At 35.4% G+C, this 17,388-nt stretch overlaps 1 protein-coding gene across 4 annotated transcripts in view; it reads left to right on the top strand.

Annotated features, from left to right (window-relative positions):
* Positions 1-17,388, top strand: part of SOX6 (SRY-box transcription factor 6) — a 374,009-nt gene that overhangs the window by 52,932 nt on the left and 303,689 nt on the right. For 3 of the 4 annotated variants that reach the window (XM_061464268.1, XM_061464265.1, XM_061464263.1), the window contains exon 2: positions 2,919-2,989. The gene's annotated coding sequence lies outside the window, so the exon portion shown is untranslated. Of the gene's footprint in view, positions 1-2,918; positions 2,990-12,555; positions 12,626-17,388 lie in introns of those variants that run through there. The other variant, XM_061464264.1, reaches the window with a different exon arrangement.

Raw genomic sequence — 17,388 nt, 5'->3', positions numbered from 1 at the left:
TTGAATGGTACATATTTTGGTCCCAGCAGCCCACAATGATAGGCCACATTCTCAAATAATATAACATGATGCCATGTTTTTTACTAAGTAACTGCTTCCATTTTTTACTTGCAGGCTCCTTGATGCTCACTGATGACTGTTCACAGAAAATGCAGACTACTTGTAGAGGCTCTATCTTAGAAGAATAAGAATTTTTTAATTAAATATTTTATAGAATGACTAATATTATTTTCTTTCCTGAAAATAAAATCTCTAGGAATTATTACAGCTGATGGTGCTTGGGCAAAAAGCTATTTTATAAGTGGCATTTGGCTACTTACAGAATTTTCTTTGGTTTATAACATATAAGGCATACAAGATCACACAGTTATTTAGAGATGTACATAATTTGTTTTAAGTCCACCATTCTCTTGGTGTCAGTGTGAGTTTGCAAGTCAAGCAAAAGCTTAGCTTTTTGAAAAGTGAGTTATTTTGAAGGATTCTGGTTTTGAAATTGTTGGTTGATTCTGCATTATTCTTAGTCAAGTCAGTGAGAGAGGTTTAACTTTATTAACAATTCTTTTAAGCCAGGCCTGTGACTTTTTTGGTGTTTGCAGATATGACCTTGGTCTTATTTCATGTTACTTGATGTTAGGACACCTTTGCCTGTTTGAGAAAAAAACCGAACAACTCCAAACAAACAGTCAAACCCATGAAAACTACTACCATGTTTGCTTTTGAGCAAACATTTTCACTTAAGAGGTAACCTTTTTATGGTTTACTAAAATGGAATTTTTGGGACAAACAAGGAGAAAATCAACCTTTGCTATTTTCATTGAAAGTGTGTTGTCTGAACCCTTAGGTCCTTTTCTAAATCCCTGTCTTTAAAGTTTCTTGTTCTCATGGCAGATTGTGTTATTTAGTTTTTTTTTTATTCTGTTTTCCAAGACTTCGTAGTCCATTCCAGTTGTTCATAGCTATTTCTGGTCAGTTAGATTGTTTTCAGCATTATACTCTGGTTGTGTTCATAGACTACTGTTATTACTGAACACTTACTCGATTGCATGTTTATTGAATTTATGAAGGCAGTGTGGTTGAAGTCAGTTTTGCCTGAGGTACTAAATGCAACAGTCTAGCGCAAACGAGTCCATTTAGAAAGGTCTGGTCTGTTTGAGGTTGGGGTTTTTGGTTTTTCCACCTTGACTATCTTCAGAATGGATAAGCCTTGCAGCTGATTCCCCATTTTGAGGTGTTATCTGAGCAACAAGCCTTCATTTGCTCAGGATCTCTGTTTGGCCCTCTCCCTCACTTGCACTGTTGCTGTAAGGATCAAGGCTTCACGTGCACATTATTCTTCAGGATATTTTACCAAACTGAGCTTTTTTCCTGATAGATTAACAGAGTGCTAGAGCTAAATTTAAAATTTTGTATATTTAACCTTTCCCCCTAATTGCTTGCCCAGAATAAAGCTTTGGTCCTTTGTTCCTAAATTCTCTACATGAGGTGGTGTGCATTAAAGTGTATTTATACTCTTTCAGATTAATTAACTGTGACCTTATGAACCACTGTCCTTGTTTAATTGGTGGCTCCAAAGCACACTAATGGCATAAATCAGCTGATAATGAGATTCAGACTTGCTTTTAAAATATATAATAACACTGCGTTGATATAGCAAATGAGATTTGTTGACTCTCTGTTGGTATTACAGGAAAGAAGACACAATTAAATGTGTACTTTCAGGATGGGGGAGGGCTTGGTTGGAATGAATAATATGCACTTCAGTGTGGGTGTATGAAATAAGGAGGATATTCTACATCAAGATAAGTTTGGTATTCTCTCCTTGTCTCTAGGCACTGTGCAGTACTGGCTGGTGCACTTTAGGATACAGAAATGTTGTGGGAAGGTGTTTCTTAAAGATTACTGGAGGCTAACAAAAATGATGATTTCATCTTAAATATAGTTACATGTTTTTAAACTGAGCTTACACCCACTGTTTTATGAACTGCAAATTAATCAGCTCCCAGAGAACAAAAAGGTTTTGACCTAAACTAGTTGCTTAGGCTCCATTACTATTTTCAGTTTAATGTTACCCATATCCATCCTCACATTTTGGAAAGAAAACAAGGACTGTGCAACAAAGTTTCTTTGTTTTCATAAGAACTAAAAATGTGCTGTATGTAGACCAAACAATAAAAATAAACTACTGAACTACCTTCTAAAGCATGGGGGTTCTGGAGAGAGGAAACCATGGATATTTAGAGGTACAATGTGAGTCATTGTGCTAGTTAAAGGATTTTATAAGGCAAGCTCTGTGGGTTTGAGTTGCATCTGTTACCTCTCCAGCTAGAACTGAGGGATAGGAAGGAAAAAGAATGTTGGATTTAATCATGCCTTATAGTGAACACATTGTACTTAGGCTAAGTTTCTGACTGGGATCTAGACTGTAGAAGAACAAGTTAGTCTCTTTCTCTATGAATTTTGCCTCAAATGGGTTTCAGTTAAATGCACCTAGGCCATATTTTACACCAGTTTAGCTGCAAAATGCTGTTAACAAAATACTTTTTAAAAATAATGAATGTTCTGTAACATTTGAAAACAAAATACCAAGCAAAACCCTCAATCAGCCAAAACCCCCCTCACAGCTGTTTTCCTTATTAAAAGATAACCATGCTTACATTTATGATACTTCTTAGAAGCCATAATGGACTGGGTTGCTATGGTGTGAGATGCAGAACAATGAAATAATTGTTTCACTTGGTATTGGCTTCCTGGAAACAAGTTCTGTGTAAATCACTTGCCTAAAGACTGACAACAGGCTTGTGTTTTGCTTTATTTAGTTCATAGTTAAAAATTCTAACTATTCTATAATGATAAAAAAGTAACATTTATCAGTTCTGGGCTTTCTTTTGTTTCAACTTGTTTTCCTTTTACATTTTCAGGTCAGTTTCATGAATTCAAAAGCAACTTACCAGTGATTTCTGGGAGCTGGGGCTGATTTTCTTGTGTATTTGTAAGTATTTAATGATTGTTTTTCTTGTTATGTTCATCTTTCTAATACTCTATTAACATGAAGAGCGGAAGCTACTTTAAAATGTTGCTGTCATACCATGGTTTTAGAATGTTGCTTTTATTAAGAAATGTACCTAACTATAAACTTATAGGTTTTTTTGCTATCAACTTATGCTTCAGCTATTTGGAAGGACTTTTAAAGCAAATGCTCCATGTGTTTATTGAGGAAACACTGGGACCATGAGTATCTGCTGAACTGGGAATGTATTTTTATATATGCTGAAGAAAGCTGACCTTTATGGTTGCAGCAAAAGTGCTAAGACTGTAGTCATTTAGGCCTAGCCCAAGAGCATATTTCAGCATCTGGCCAAGTTCAAATAAAGCAAATGGGACTTGCTAGGCCTATGCATAAATGCTTTGAGAAAGAGAAAGAGAGGATCTGCAAGATAGTTATTAACACAACAAATAGAAAGCTTTCAGAATTGCTGTTTTGAATAGCTGTTTGCTTTAGTCAAGTATAATAAGGAAAATCTAATGGGACTTAGACTTGGCATGATATAAATTATTGCTATACCTCTTGCATGATATAGTATAAATGAAACCAATCTATGCAGCTTGTTCTGTTAAGTCACAAATATAGTTTATGAATAAATATTTATTCAATCATTTGTGGAAAAAGATGTTCACAAAACTACATTCATGAGGGAAAAATATGGCTGGTTCTCCTCTCAATATGGAAATATGCTCAATTTGTACTAACCCTTTCTCTTTACAAATGTTCATTTTCTTATATGGTTTTGCTATTATGTTTGCAGTTCCCTTCATTTACAGGTCAGCATATTTTTAATAAGCATTGTCAGTCAAATTTAAAGAAAATATTATCAAATAAAATAAACAATTTTTAAAAAGTACTACCACTGAAAAATAGTTCTGAGAAGGCAATGGTAAAGTGATTACTGAATCGAGAGAGGAATTTATTGTAACTCTTCCTGGCTTTGCCACTGCATGTTTTTTTCAAGCAAGCAGGCTTTCTTTGCCTTGTTTCTCTCATCTGTAAATGGAAATAGTAATATATCTATCAATACAAACAATACCTCTTTATACCTCAATATGGAGTATACTTTCTAATCAAAGCAATGGAATAAATGCAATAGTATATTCATGGTGAACTTGTTTGTGCATATCAGGCTAATTGGGTAAGGACCTGTATGTATTGTTTAATTATTGTTAAATGTTCATGTAGTATTATAAACATATAAAGAGCTTTAGTAATTTTATTGTGGACTCCTGATATGAGCCCTGCTTTTCCTGGTTGACAGCGACAAAAAGCTGTGGTAAAAAATTGGTGTAAAAAGTACTTTGAAAACAATGTTTGGTTTTTAGGTGAATCAAGTAAGTACTTAACCTTTAATGAGAAGTGTTGACTGTTGTTACCACATTGTTATCACATGACTGGCTTTTGCAGAAAAGTTAGTACAGTTGGGACACCTTACATTATTGTGACCATGAGAGTTGGGAGGTGGTTCAGCAGCCCTGCCAATGAAGACATGAAAATTACTATACAAATTTTATACAAATGAATAAAATGAATCACAGTCTAGTCTTCTATAGGTATTCTCTGCAACTCAGAGTTTAGTCACACTGGCATGAATATCTGGAGAAGCTAACACTATGGTTGACTGTTCTTGTTCTCCGATTAAAGGAGTTATTTTAGTATTTAGCACAATGTATCTAGGAACATATGCAAACCTTGAGTTCACATCAACTGAAAATAAAATGTAGGATGTACAACTGACTGATTCAGTCCCATGTTTCCTCACATACCAAAACCAGGATTGAAGTATGCATTCTACAGTAATACAGGTTTAGATCTTAAGTCATCTCTATTGTACCTCTCCAAACCTGCAGATATTTTGTAGGTAGTATACATTAGTTCAACAAATAGAGACTCTTACTATTCGATAACAGTAATATGAACAGTGCCATAAATTTCCACTGTGCTTTGTAGACTAATAGGGCAGGTTGTTACCTCAAGTATCTTTCAATTTAAAGGCTTGATTTCTGCAGATACTTATTCATGTGAGGTGACTGTGGAAGCTGATGAAATCAGGATCAGGACTTGAGGCTGAGCAAAAAGGCCCTGAGCAAATGAGACCATAAATGGGAGCCTCGGGGGGTTGGTATGAAAGACAAAACCTTTGCATATGTAAGGAGTTTTGAGAAGATTCAATTCTAAACATCATTTAAAAAATGCTAATGAGAAATGTATACCTTTTTCATGTTATGCTATAATATTTGGTCATGTTTTTATAGTGTGTTTGTTTGATCCATACTCCAAATAGAGGGAGTGTAGATCAGTGCTCGAAAGAGACTGATCTTTGAAACTGTACATTTTTTTTTTATATGGGAATACATCTCAGGATCAGTTAAATACTGCTATAAGTCTATACCAAAGCTGTTTCAACCAGGGGCTATAATAACTTTTTCCTCAAATTTTTTTAAGTTTTGTCATAGATGCATTCTGCTGTAACATGTAATTACTTGGATCATCCAGTTCAGACAACTTTGGATGTTTTGGTTTTTTTTTTTTGTCATATTTGTCTAGTTTTGTTCAGGAGAAAACAGGATTGATGATTCATACAAAAGTAAATTTCATGGAAAATGTGACATTTGTGCTTTTGTGTTATGCCCACAGTGTAATTGTCCTAACTAAAGGTTACTTTTTTCAAGAATGTGGTCTTAACATGGTTTAATTTAATTGTTCTTCTCAAGTAGGTTTGTCCAGTAGTAAACTGCAATAGTTATTTAAAGTTACAAGTGGCAAAATAAATGTCCTCTAGTAACACAGCATTTAAAACAAATTTTGCTTCTACATCAGCAATTAGAAATACTTTTTTACTAGCAGCTTGGTTTCTGTGTAAACGTTTTATTGTGATTTGACTACAAAGTGAAAACACCGACAGAGTCCCTCCCCACTCCAAATGAGTGGTGTTAAAGATCATGAAACTTCAGTGTCTTGTGAGAGCAGCTGTTCTGTGAAAATCAAACTGCTTTATAAACAAATAGCAGCATCTTTTTTTAAGAAGGTTTAAAAACAAAAATAGAAATGCTGAGGGACACTCACATGCACACGCATTACAACACAAGAAAACCGAGATTGTGAGTAAGTAAACTTTATCTTTTCAAACACTTATTCCAGTCAGCCCATCATCAGGGAGAATGCTTTGCTTCAAACTCAAGACTTGATTTTTTTCTTTTCCTCAATCTTATTTTAAAGGCAATATTTATTCTTTTTTGTTTTATTTTGGAATGGTTCTATTTAAAACGTAGAATGTGTTTATTTGCACCAGAGAGCTTCTGATTGGTGCTCTGTATTTGTACCAGCTTATTTAAAGGGAGAAAAACTATTAAATTATGATTATTTACATGATAAAGTCAAAGAAGGTGCAGCTTATTCGGAACAAGTGAAGACATATGAGGCTTTGGCACTATTTACCTTTGCGGGTTTAACTGACAACATCTAAATGTTCTACTGAATTACAGTTAATCTGTTTGGTAAAATATGGCGTCTACTTTCTAGAAAAGCTATATACAGAACTCACTTCTTAAAAAGTTGATCTCTATTTTTCTCTTCATAAGGTATAACTGTTCATCAGCGTTTTGGTCAAGGAGGTGTTTACCACCTTATCAGTTCTTTGTAGAAAAAGCTGTTTCTTTCAAAATTCCTGTTAAGAAAGTAAAGGGATGCCTTACTAGAAGCTCTATTTGCTGCTACATCCATACTTTTCTGGCATGTATGTGCTGGAAGCATCATATTTGAAGCTTTATTTTCTTTGGATTATTTTATAAATGATGAACATAAAATCTGTTTCTAGTGGAACACTATCTTACTGGTTTTATGCAATGCTTACATGACAGTAGCACACATATTTTCTAAGAAAAAAACAAAGTTCCAGTGTATAACGTGTATAAATAAATACATAAGTAAGGCACCTGCCTGGAAGAGTTTTCTGTCTGAGAAAGGTTCTGTAAATACAGTAAATACACATATTTTAGATGTACTTGGGAGAGTCAGATGGGTAAAAATAAAATGGAATGGGGAAGGGGCATTTCTTTACACTTGACTAATACCTGGTGCATAGATACCCAAGCACATTTGCTAGTGTAGATCTAATAGAAGCATAGCTGCATCCATCCAGAGCTTTGTAGTTGTAACTGAATAGAGGAAGGTGTGAAAAAAACACTGAAGGAGAGAGGAAAGTGGCTGGGACATTCATCTGCTAAGAACAGGACAGAAGTTAAATCAAACCTATGAAAAGTTCTGTTTGGTTTTCAGTATCTGAAGTTTTCTCTCCCATGCTATGCTTCTAGCAGGGATGTTTCATGGACTCCCTTGGGTGAATTGTTCACAAAGCTGTGTGGCTGTCGGAAGTCATCTAGAGACTTCTAGTTCTAGTAGAAGTAGTGTCTGTTTCAGGATGCTGGCACAGAAGCATCTGAGTTCCCATTTACCTTCTGCCTGCAGTAATCATTGTTTTGGCTGCTTCTCTGTTGACTGTACAGACTGTTTCTCGGTAGTAAGTAGATAAATTCGTAGATATACAGAATGTTCATATTGTGGAAGCCATATGCATTGTATTCATTTTAGCCACTTTTTCTTAAAGGCAAGTAGTGCACTTAAGCTACTTCTAAGAGATTTTTGTGCTTAATGTAGCACAGAATTCTTCAGGTCTTTATGAAGAATGAAATGTAGAGAGAAAAACATACAAAAGAGAAACATACAAAACAGCAAACATACAAAAATAACAGTTTTGATTCATAGAAACCTGAAGGGTTTCATGCTATTAGACTCTAGCATTTACTAACATGAGGACACCACCGAGTGTGACAGCGCTATCCAGCTAGGTTCTGACACCCTGCACAAAGGCAGAGGCCACATATGTAGTGTTTGCTTTACCTTTCGATGAGGTTCATTTAGTGAAGCTGCTGCTAGAAATGTTGTTTCAGAGGATTGTCATGCTCTGGATATGAGAATTCCTTGCTCTGCTGCTGCTCCATATGTGTGCTGGATGAGATCTATGTAATGCACTAGATCCATCTGCTGTCTAAAAAATTCTTTGCAAAAGTACTAAGCAAGAAATGTGAATGCTCAGCCAAACAATTATACATGCTGTTGCAGTTGTATGCAATGCTTGGAAGAGAGGAATCTTAGCAAATATTTGTGCTAAGCTGAATTAAGAACATGGAAGCAAAGTATCTGTGCATGTCCATACCTAGACAGAGTTTTATAGGTTTGCTGCAAGTGATGGGCATTTGCAGAGCCAAAATATTTTTAGAAGAAACGGTTATTCATCACAAAATGAAACCTTTGGGTCGCTTAATAACTACAATGCAGGGTCTTAGAAAGGCTGTGAAGAGGATTTTCTGTAAGCTGTGCTGTGAGCAGTAAATTATAATACAGTATTTCTCATTCTATGGAAATTACACAAAGGATTTCTTATTCTGTAATATGGATGAACACGAAGAATTGATGTTGGCGTTAACTTTTCAAATCATATTACTTAAAACGGTGAGGGTTATAAAATGTCCACAGACAGCTTCATTTTCTCTCTTGTCTTCCTAATGCACATGTACCAATGGCTGTTTGATTCATTTATTGACATAAAACAGAATTGCTTAGAACTAACCACTCATTCATCATAATCACAGTTACCAGAGAGCGTGGGGTAAGAGGTTAACTGCTTGCTAGATGTATCAAGATCTTTGGTATATACCAAAGCCTGACTCGATAGAAATCTGATAATGGTCTGTTGGAGGTAAAATGGAAGTGTTAATAGCTAAATAAAAAAGTTGATAAAGACTGTACTGTAAAACACTCACATTTCTGAAGTTAATTAAAAAGAGCTGATCAAAGTGAAGCTTCCATTAAAAATGTTACTTTAAGGTATTAAAGATAGAGCATAAAGATCAATTTTAAAAATCAGTGTGTTTTCTTTTTTTTTATGGATTTTCCATTATATTTTTTCTTCTTGGAAGTACCTTCATTAATAATTAAAATATAAATAATTTGAAAATGTTCATTTTAACTTTTAGTAGTTTATGTTCATGTACAGTGATGATGAATTGATATTTTGGGGTATCTACATTAACAAGACATTGAACAAAATAAATTTGAACTAACTGGGAGCAGCTTCTGTTTTTAATACATGCATGTGATGGATTCAGTACTGTGCATCATAAAATATTCAAAAATTTCACTTAATTGTATAAATACCATATTATCTTTATGAGTTTATTAGAAATTACTGTATAATCCTGGTTCTGAAACAATCTGAAAGATGCTCCCTGCAGGAGCCAAAAAGCCCCAGGGAGTAATTAATCCAACTCTCTGATGCTAAAACAAAGCAGGTTACCTGAGTTTTTGAAGTTTCATCTCTCACTTTTGCCTTCCCCAGTGAAACAGTTCACAAAATGTAAGATTTGATTCGAACTTCTTATTTTCAGTATAAAAAGTAAAGTTTGATGTAGAAAGGGAGATGATTTTCATCTGGAAACTGGCAGGAATGAGGGTCTGACTGAGACACATGGTCCTGCAGAAGATCTAAAGTAATGTAGGGCACCAGAATGAAAATGAATGACTAGCTAGCAAACTGGCTGTGTGTATGGATTCCTACCGGCTTACTGTGAGTTTTCTACTCAGATGCTTTAATATTCAATGCATAATAGTTTTCTTTCAAAGACTTGCTGAAGTGATCATATTAAAGCCCAGGAACCTGAAGCCAAGCTTATCATGATGAAAATGAGGTAAAAATTTAGTTCCTCAATACGTCGTAACTAGCTACCTAAAACTTGAGAGGTGCTTCCACAGCAGGCTTAAGGGGTTGGAGATATGGTTATTTCAGAGTGTGTGAGAATGCCCGTTGATTCTATTTCAGTAGAAGCTTGATGAACATCAAATTAGGCTCACGATTGGCTAATCCATCAGTGGAAAGTAGGCAGCCCTTTGCATTTCAGAGACAAGTGTTCCAGAATGTACTTGGTTTATTAAACAATTCTGTGAAGTTCACTGACCTCACTTTTATTTTTCCTGTATTTCTGAGATACTTTTTAGACTTGATCACCTTAAGAGAACATGCACTATTGATTTATTTAAAGATATGATTTTGTCTTTAGTGTTTATTTATACTATTGATACTTAATTTCATTGTTCCTTTTTACCAAGTGAATTTATAAAATCTATCGGTGAAACTAAATAGCTGAGATTTTTCTTTCTAAGATGCAATGTTCTGTTTTTTTTTTCAACACTAGTTTTTATGTCATTTTGTTGCTTCTTAGTCCAGTATTTTTAAAGTATGGGTAGAAAGTCTTGATTTTATGGAACACTTCCTTCTCCAAATCATGATGCAGATTTTAATATAAATTTTTGAAAAGCCATTTACCCCACAACTGTATTGAATCTCCCCTCCCTCCCTCTCCCTCCTCTATCCACTGAAGAAGTTGTTAGAACTCTCTTCTCCTGTCTTGCTTGGATAAAATTTTATCATAGCTAGGTTATTTGCCTTTTAAAATTGATTATATATTAAGGTAGCATCCCACCCTAGCAAGTACTGTGTTCGTTAAAGCCTGACATTATATCTATGTTTGTTAAGAAGTGTGAATGGGTTTGAAAGGAATCTTTGGCCCAAAGGTTTTTTTGGTATGAACTGAGGTACATTCACTTGCCTCTGAAATATCAGGTGTTGACTGCTGCCTACTCCAAGACTTTTCTAACCCAGTATGGAAACCTAATATATTCTTAATCTCTGTGTCTTGAAATATGATAAAGGAACAAACAAGCTCCTTTTCTGATCCTTCACAGCCCCATTCCTAGACAACCCCTGCTAGGAAGTGACTATTGCTACCATGTCTGTGTATAACTTTTCTGTAGTAAGTTAATTGTTTCGTTATCTTTTGTTCTTCATGATGATTTTTATGGACATCACTGTAACTTTTAGAGAATGATGAGGGGAACATAACCATTCTGTTACCTTTTTGCCAAATTCTTCAAAACAGCTGCAAGATCTTACTCCAGGTTCCTAGATTTGCACATTAGATAACGTTTATGCATTCTCTTCACTGGCCGATTTACTTGAATAACTATATAATTATTGAACCAAATATAATATTTTTTCTCTTCCTGTTTTATTTTTTAAACTGAATTTATAATTCTTACTGCCACAGTATTCATTAGAGATTTGATTCAGTTTGTGGAATATTCAGCAGCAAGCTATAACAAGAATCAATGTTCTGTCTTCTGCCCTATTAGAAGCATTTAGATGGAGTTGATGCCTTCAAAGAGTGGTGTTTTGGGTTTTTTTTTTAAGGCTACATAGATTCTTGTACTTTACCCCAGAAACATGCTAGCCTTTCTTCCTCCCCACACTCTCTCTTTTTAACTCTGGTGGTTTGTTTCTGTGTGTGAATAAACTCCTTCAAAACAGCCTCCCATTTGAGATGGCTGTTGTTTATGGGCTTTTCCTCACCCACCCATCTGCCATTAACTATTTGGTTACCACTTGAAATATTTCATCATCTTCATCATCAAGATTCAAACTCATTGTCCTGTGGCCATTGTTGCTTAGCAGAACACCCATGCTTGCTCTCTACACAAACTCACACAAATTAATAACTGAGTGGAACTCCTCCTCCTCTGTGCTCCAGAAGGAGCTGCTCCAAAAAGAAGCCATTTATAGTAGCAATAAGCCGCTTCTCCAAACCATGTACAGATGTGTTATTCAACCAGTTAATATTGGGGTAGTTAAAATCACCCATTATTATTTTTCTGGCAGATTTTGCCACTTCATTAATATCTTTCAACATACTGAGTTGCTTGGCTGTTCCTTCTTTTACATGGCTTATATCATATCATGCCATCACAGCATATTCTGTAGTTTTGAGTTAATTGCCCAATTAACAGTGGTATTCATGAAGTGCTAGGAAAATTCCACAACTAATGATTTGGACAATTTCAAAATAGGTTGGTATTTCATAGTTTAAAATGTCAAACATGCCAATAGCTGCAAGCTTGACTGTGCAGGCTTAGAACCCAATAGCTCAAAAATTCTGTATGACAAAAATCATAATCCAGCCCTCAGGAAAAGGTTTCCCCAATATTTCCATTTAGGAAAGTTCTACACTACCCTCATTTCTCCTTGGACTGGTGATTTGGTGGTGTATTTTCTGGAAATGTGGAATAAATTACTTCTGGCAGTGGTGAATGCACGCTCACCCCCAGCCTGACCCTGGGTGTTGTTTATGGCAACATTGGAGAAACTATTGTAATAATGGTTGTGTATATGCTTGCAAAACTCAGGAAAACAGAGATGAGAGTGATTGGAAGGTTGTAGGATTTGCTAGAAGACTTTGTACTTTCCTTTCCCATTGCCTGGATTAGGTAGGGATATTAACAATGCATAGTTAGCTTTGATGGGCCATTGTTCCCAGATGCAACTGAGAGTTGCCAATAGACTCTGTAGGCAATGATCTGATATTTTGTTTTGTCTCACCAGCTGCCATGCAGAGATGCCAGGGAGACACTGCCGACCCTTTTTGCATTTTCTCACTACCTTCTGTGCCATTTATGAGTTACAGGACTGAGGTGAGGCAATGGACATAGTTTGCAGAGTCTGGGGATGGGCTGTGGCCGTAAAATAATTTCATTTTCATCACCCAAGGAAGAAATTATTCATTTTCAGGCTTGAAATTCAGGGTCAGAAACATGGATATGGTAAAGAAGTCATTTCACCTCCTGAAAGCTAAAGGATCACAGACTCATGAACATCTGGTATTTCCCTACTTACCCCGTATAGTGAGACTGTATTGATGATCTAATGCAAACTGCTCAGAGGTATATGCATACATGATTAAGGCCTTAATTCAGCAACGTGCGTTAAGTACTTCAGGGTGCTTCCTTGCAATTGGCAAGACTTTGCAGGAGTTAAAATCCTGTGAATACTGAGATCTTCACTGGGATGGTACTGGTTATATTAGTATGGCTGCTGGATAACTGTTTTTTTTAAATTAATCTATTGAAATACAGCGTTGTTTACATCTTTCTTTTAGTTCCTCTTGGAGTGTGGCAGATTCACAAGGGTATTGTAATTTACATTTTGTAACAAAAATATAGTGAATTGTCTTACCTCGTTCCTCTTGGGAAATCTGCAAACAATCATTAACACTTTCCATCAGTGTTCTCTTCAGAGTTTTCTAAACTGAACAGTATAGTGGTAAAAGCTCATTTTTAGATGCTGTTACAGCTCTTTCACGTCTTTATAGTACTGTAGTAAAGCTGAATTTACTAGCTACTCTGAGAGCAGGGTAAGGCAGCATTAGAATCTACATTAAAGTGATTCAAGACTCTTCAGAGAAAAGCCTTCTTAACTTGAGCTCAGATATGGTATGTGTTTTGGGGCAGTTTTCTAAGGATTTCTGATAAACTTAAATGCTAGCAACAGCAGCTGCTTTTTGAAATATTACTCTGTCCAGCTCAATGAAATTTAAGGGAATTTGCTTTGCTTTGTAAGCATATGTGATCAACATTAGCATGCAGGGGAGCTGCACCTGCAAATGGAAGGGAGGCTATGTCCTAGAGACTAATTTTGTGGTTTGAATTGGTAAAGATGGGAGGGATCAACTTAAGTGCACTTGTTTCTCCGTGAAAGTTAGTGCAAATCTCCAGTTTCTCAGGTAGGTACCGTGCTCTGATGTATTTTTCCTAAACATTCTTCTTGGTGGCCATTCAGATTCTTTCCAGTTTGGGTGTATAGAGAAGATACTTGTTTTCATAAATGTTCATGAGTTATGAAAATGCAAACCCTTTAAGGTCATGCAGTTTGCATCCAGTCAGGTTGACCTGCAATAAGTGTAATAGTTACTGTACCTGGCTTTATGGTTCTGAACAGCTTACTTCATCTTGGTTTTCTTTCTTAATCTTTGACTATTTCACCTCTTTAAACTATAGTCTTATAATATATGGCAAAGCCTAGTGCCCAAAAAGAGGATTAGTGGGGCTCTCTAGAAATGGTTGTAATACTGATTACAATTACTAGTACAGTGGTAGTAGTAGTAGCAACTGCTACTACCTGTAGTACTGTTCAGTAGTGCAATTTTAAACTACTGAGATACTAATAACTTTAAAGCTTCCCACAACCACTAGGAAATGTCTTCCTGCTTTTAAGCAGGGTTTTGTGTGTTCTAATTCATGCAGGGTTCTGCATATTCTAATTGATACAGGAACTGTACATGTTTCTTACCTTGTTACTATTTTTCAGAAATTTTGCACCAAAAGCTTATTTTTCAGATTAAGCTTCAGTTTTGGAAATAACCACTTGGCCTATCATAATTTTAGAGAATTTTGCTATCATGAAATTAAGTGAATACCTTAAAGAAATCTTGCTGTTATAAATTAGTTAAACAAATTCTACAGAAACAGCAGGGATGTAAAAAGTGATTGATCATTTCTTGTTAATTTATTGGCAACGTTATCGACAGTAGTAACATACACAGTATTGCAAACTGTACAGAATGGAAGAAGATTGTTTTTTAACAAACATAATCACTATTTAAAAGTTAAATCTAAAGATAAATAATTTTGAAATAGAATGATGAAATAAAATATATATAAATAGTATAAGTCTATATCCAAGATCTAGAAATATTCTGTGTTTTATCCAGTTGCAAGATAAAACGTTTTTTGGGTTTTTTTTTGTTTTTTTTTTCTTTTATGATGGAAATAGTATTTATAATAAATACATTAACCTTTGTCTTTATAGTTTATTTAAACTATAAAGACTATTCTTTGCTGATAATACTGAAGAATGCTCAAACATTTTGGGAATTAGTATTTAACCTTGAGTTAGGAATTCCCAAATAGTCAGCTAGAGCCATTAAAACAGGTACTTCCTTCTCCAGTGCTGCATATCAAAAGTCACTGAAATATGTCATAAATATATAGTTCTGTCCAGGGAAGGTATAAGTGGGTGGTATTACTAATAGGAACAGTGGTAGCCATTATCTCTTCGGCTCATCTAATTAATCTGTTTTTTCTTGCAAATTTACTTTCCAATTTCTCTGCCAAATTTGACCAGCCTGAAGGTCTCTTTGATAGTGTTGCAAAAGTCTGTTTGCAAAACCACTAAGCCTATAGGAAATGCTGAAAGTATTGAATTCTGTTGTCCTAAAAGTGGTCTTTCTTTCTTCAGGGATGTAGGATTACAGTTTTTAGTATTTCTGTGAGTGGAAGAAGTTACCTGGCATTAGGGAAAGCAGCATATTTTTGAGATTGTGGTTTTTTTTTACAAGAAACAAAAGTCTTTTCTTACCAGAAGAATCCTGTGGAATAGCCTCTTTTGCAGAGTTTAAGGCCAGTACATTCAAAGTAATCGCCCTAAAAATGGGAAAAAAAGCCCAGCCCGGAAATGGACGATTCCTTATTGCAGCTATTTACTGGACAGTTTCTCTAATTTGTTGTCAAGTTTCTAAAAAATCCCAAAGAATTTACAAACTTTAAAGGTGTTCTGAGACACATCCTGTTCTTGGTTAAAGGTTCTGCTATATCACTGCTAGGACAAAAAAGTGAAGTGCCTTTCCACCAGCTGCAGAGAAAGAAAGTGATTTGAATGTTAATGAAGGGTAGAAGTTTCATAGTAACAGAAAAAACAGAGGCTCTACAGATAAGAGAATATTTTCCCAGGACATCTCGGTCTGCAGTTGTTGGAACCAGAGGAAGTAATATTACTAAGGAAGTATTTAAATGTCTTTAACAGATATTAGATGATGGAGTAGTCATTATATTCCTATCCAAGCTCCAGTGCCTGAGAAGTCTATTGAAATACAGTCTTTTGAGAATAACCACTTACTCCTGTTTCTAGACTCCCAGATTAGTTTGGGCATCCTGTTAATCTATAGAGCTGCAAACACAAAAGATTTCTCAGTTACTAAAGTTGCTGTTTAATGTGGCAATCAAGATCATAAGTTCATTGTCTTTATAATGACTCATATAAATTCATGCTCCCCCTGCTCCCCTTCTGCCCCAACTGGAAAAAAAATCTCTGATTCAACAGCATTGAAATTCTTTCCTGATATTTCCACATCAGGACCTGGCAGTGCCCTCGAATGGTTCATAGCTCTTGATGTAAACATAAGAATTCCCTTTTACTCCTGCTTGCTCTTCACTTATGATCATTCATTGCTATGTTTCATGAACCCCATGACACAATCCACTCTTTCTGAACATCTAATCCGTTCCCATAGATAGTCCTATGAATACAAACTGGCATTCATGGGCTTGCCATTCCTGTCAGAAAATTAAAAAAAAAAAAAAAGCAAAACCATCTGTGTCTTTGTCTTTTACAGTTTGAATCAAACTACTCATACTCTAAGGTAGTCAAAGGTTTGGTTATTATTAAAAGCACTGTTACTTGGTGTCCTCAGCAATTCTTGTCTACTATTAGACTGTGGTGAGTTGTTTGTTTTTGTTTTTTTTTTTTCCTTTTTTTTGTATTATTTTTTCAGTAAATTAGCAGGAAAGTAGCACTGAGTGCACAATTGTACCACTGAGTTGCTAAAATCGCGAGACCTTCAGAGATGGGCCTTGAGCCTATAAAGGTACAGCGTTCATCATTCTGATGGATGGCTTTTCCTGCCTATAAAATAAAGGAAGTAATCTGTCCTCATTCTCCTTAGTTCTTTCTAAACAGGGTTGCCAAACTCTGCTTTTCATTCTTCAACTAATCCCAGGGAAAAATGGAAATATGTTGAAAAGCCTGTGACGCTTGGTGGATGACTAGTTCTTTGCTCCCGGAGCACTCATCTATAGTGTTTGACAACTCTATGCTCTTGCTCCTATTTAGTATTTTGATGAAATTGCTGTGAGATCCATTGAGATTAACTTTTTGCCATACACAGGAGATATGTGTCTTTCTGGAATGATGAAACCCAATTTTGGCTGTCTGAATACCCAATAGAGAACATACTGAAGATCTTAATTTTAATTAAATCTTAAAATTGGCTTAAGCTAAAACCAAATAACGTACAAGGGATGCCCCTTCAAAATATCTTCCTCTGTTGTTCTCTGTTGACTATATCTAGCATTTACCCGCTAAATCTCAGATAAATATGAGCAATAATTGGTATCCAAGACAAAAAAGGGAGACCTATACCTGAGTGTTATTTCAAAATACTGATTTTGGGAGACTAATAGAACAACGAATTCTCTTTTCTCTTTGGAATCTGTTTTTTTTGTTTTGTTTGGGTTTAATGTTTTGATGATTTATTGTGGTTGTTTTTTGTTTGTTTTGGGTTTTTTGTTTTTTGGGTTGTTTGTTTTTTTTGTTTGTGGTTTTGTTTTTTTTTGGTTGGCCT

The sequence above is a fragment of the Pezoporus flaviventris genome, unplaced genomic scaffold, assembly GCF_033815535.1.
Source record: "Pezoporus flaviventris isolate CSIRO_AGI_PZ_B2104156 unplaced genomic scaffold, CSIRO_AGI_Pfla_v1 ptg000036l, whole genome shotgun sequence".
Taxonomy (NCBI): Eukaryota; Metazoa; Chordata; class Aves; order Psittaciformes; family Psittacidae; genus Pezoporus; species Pezoporus flaviventris.
Note: the sequence above shows the minus strand (reverse complement) of the source record. Positions and strands in the feature narration are given on the sequence as shown.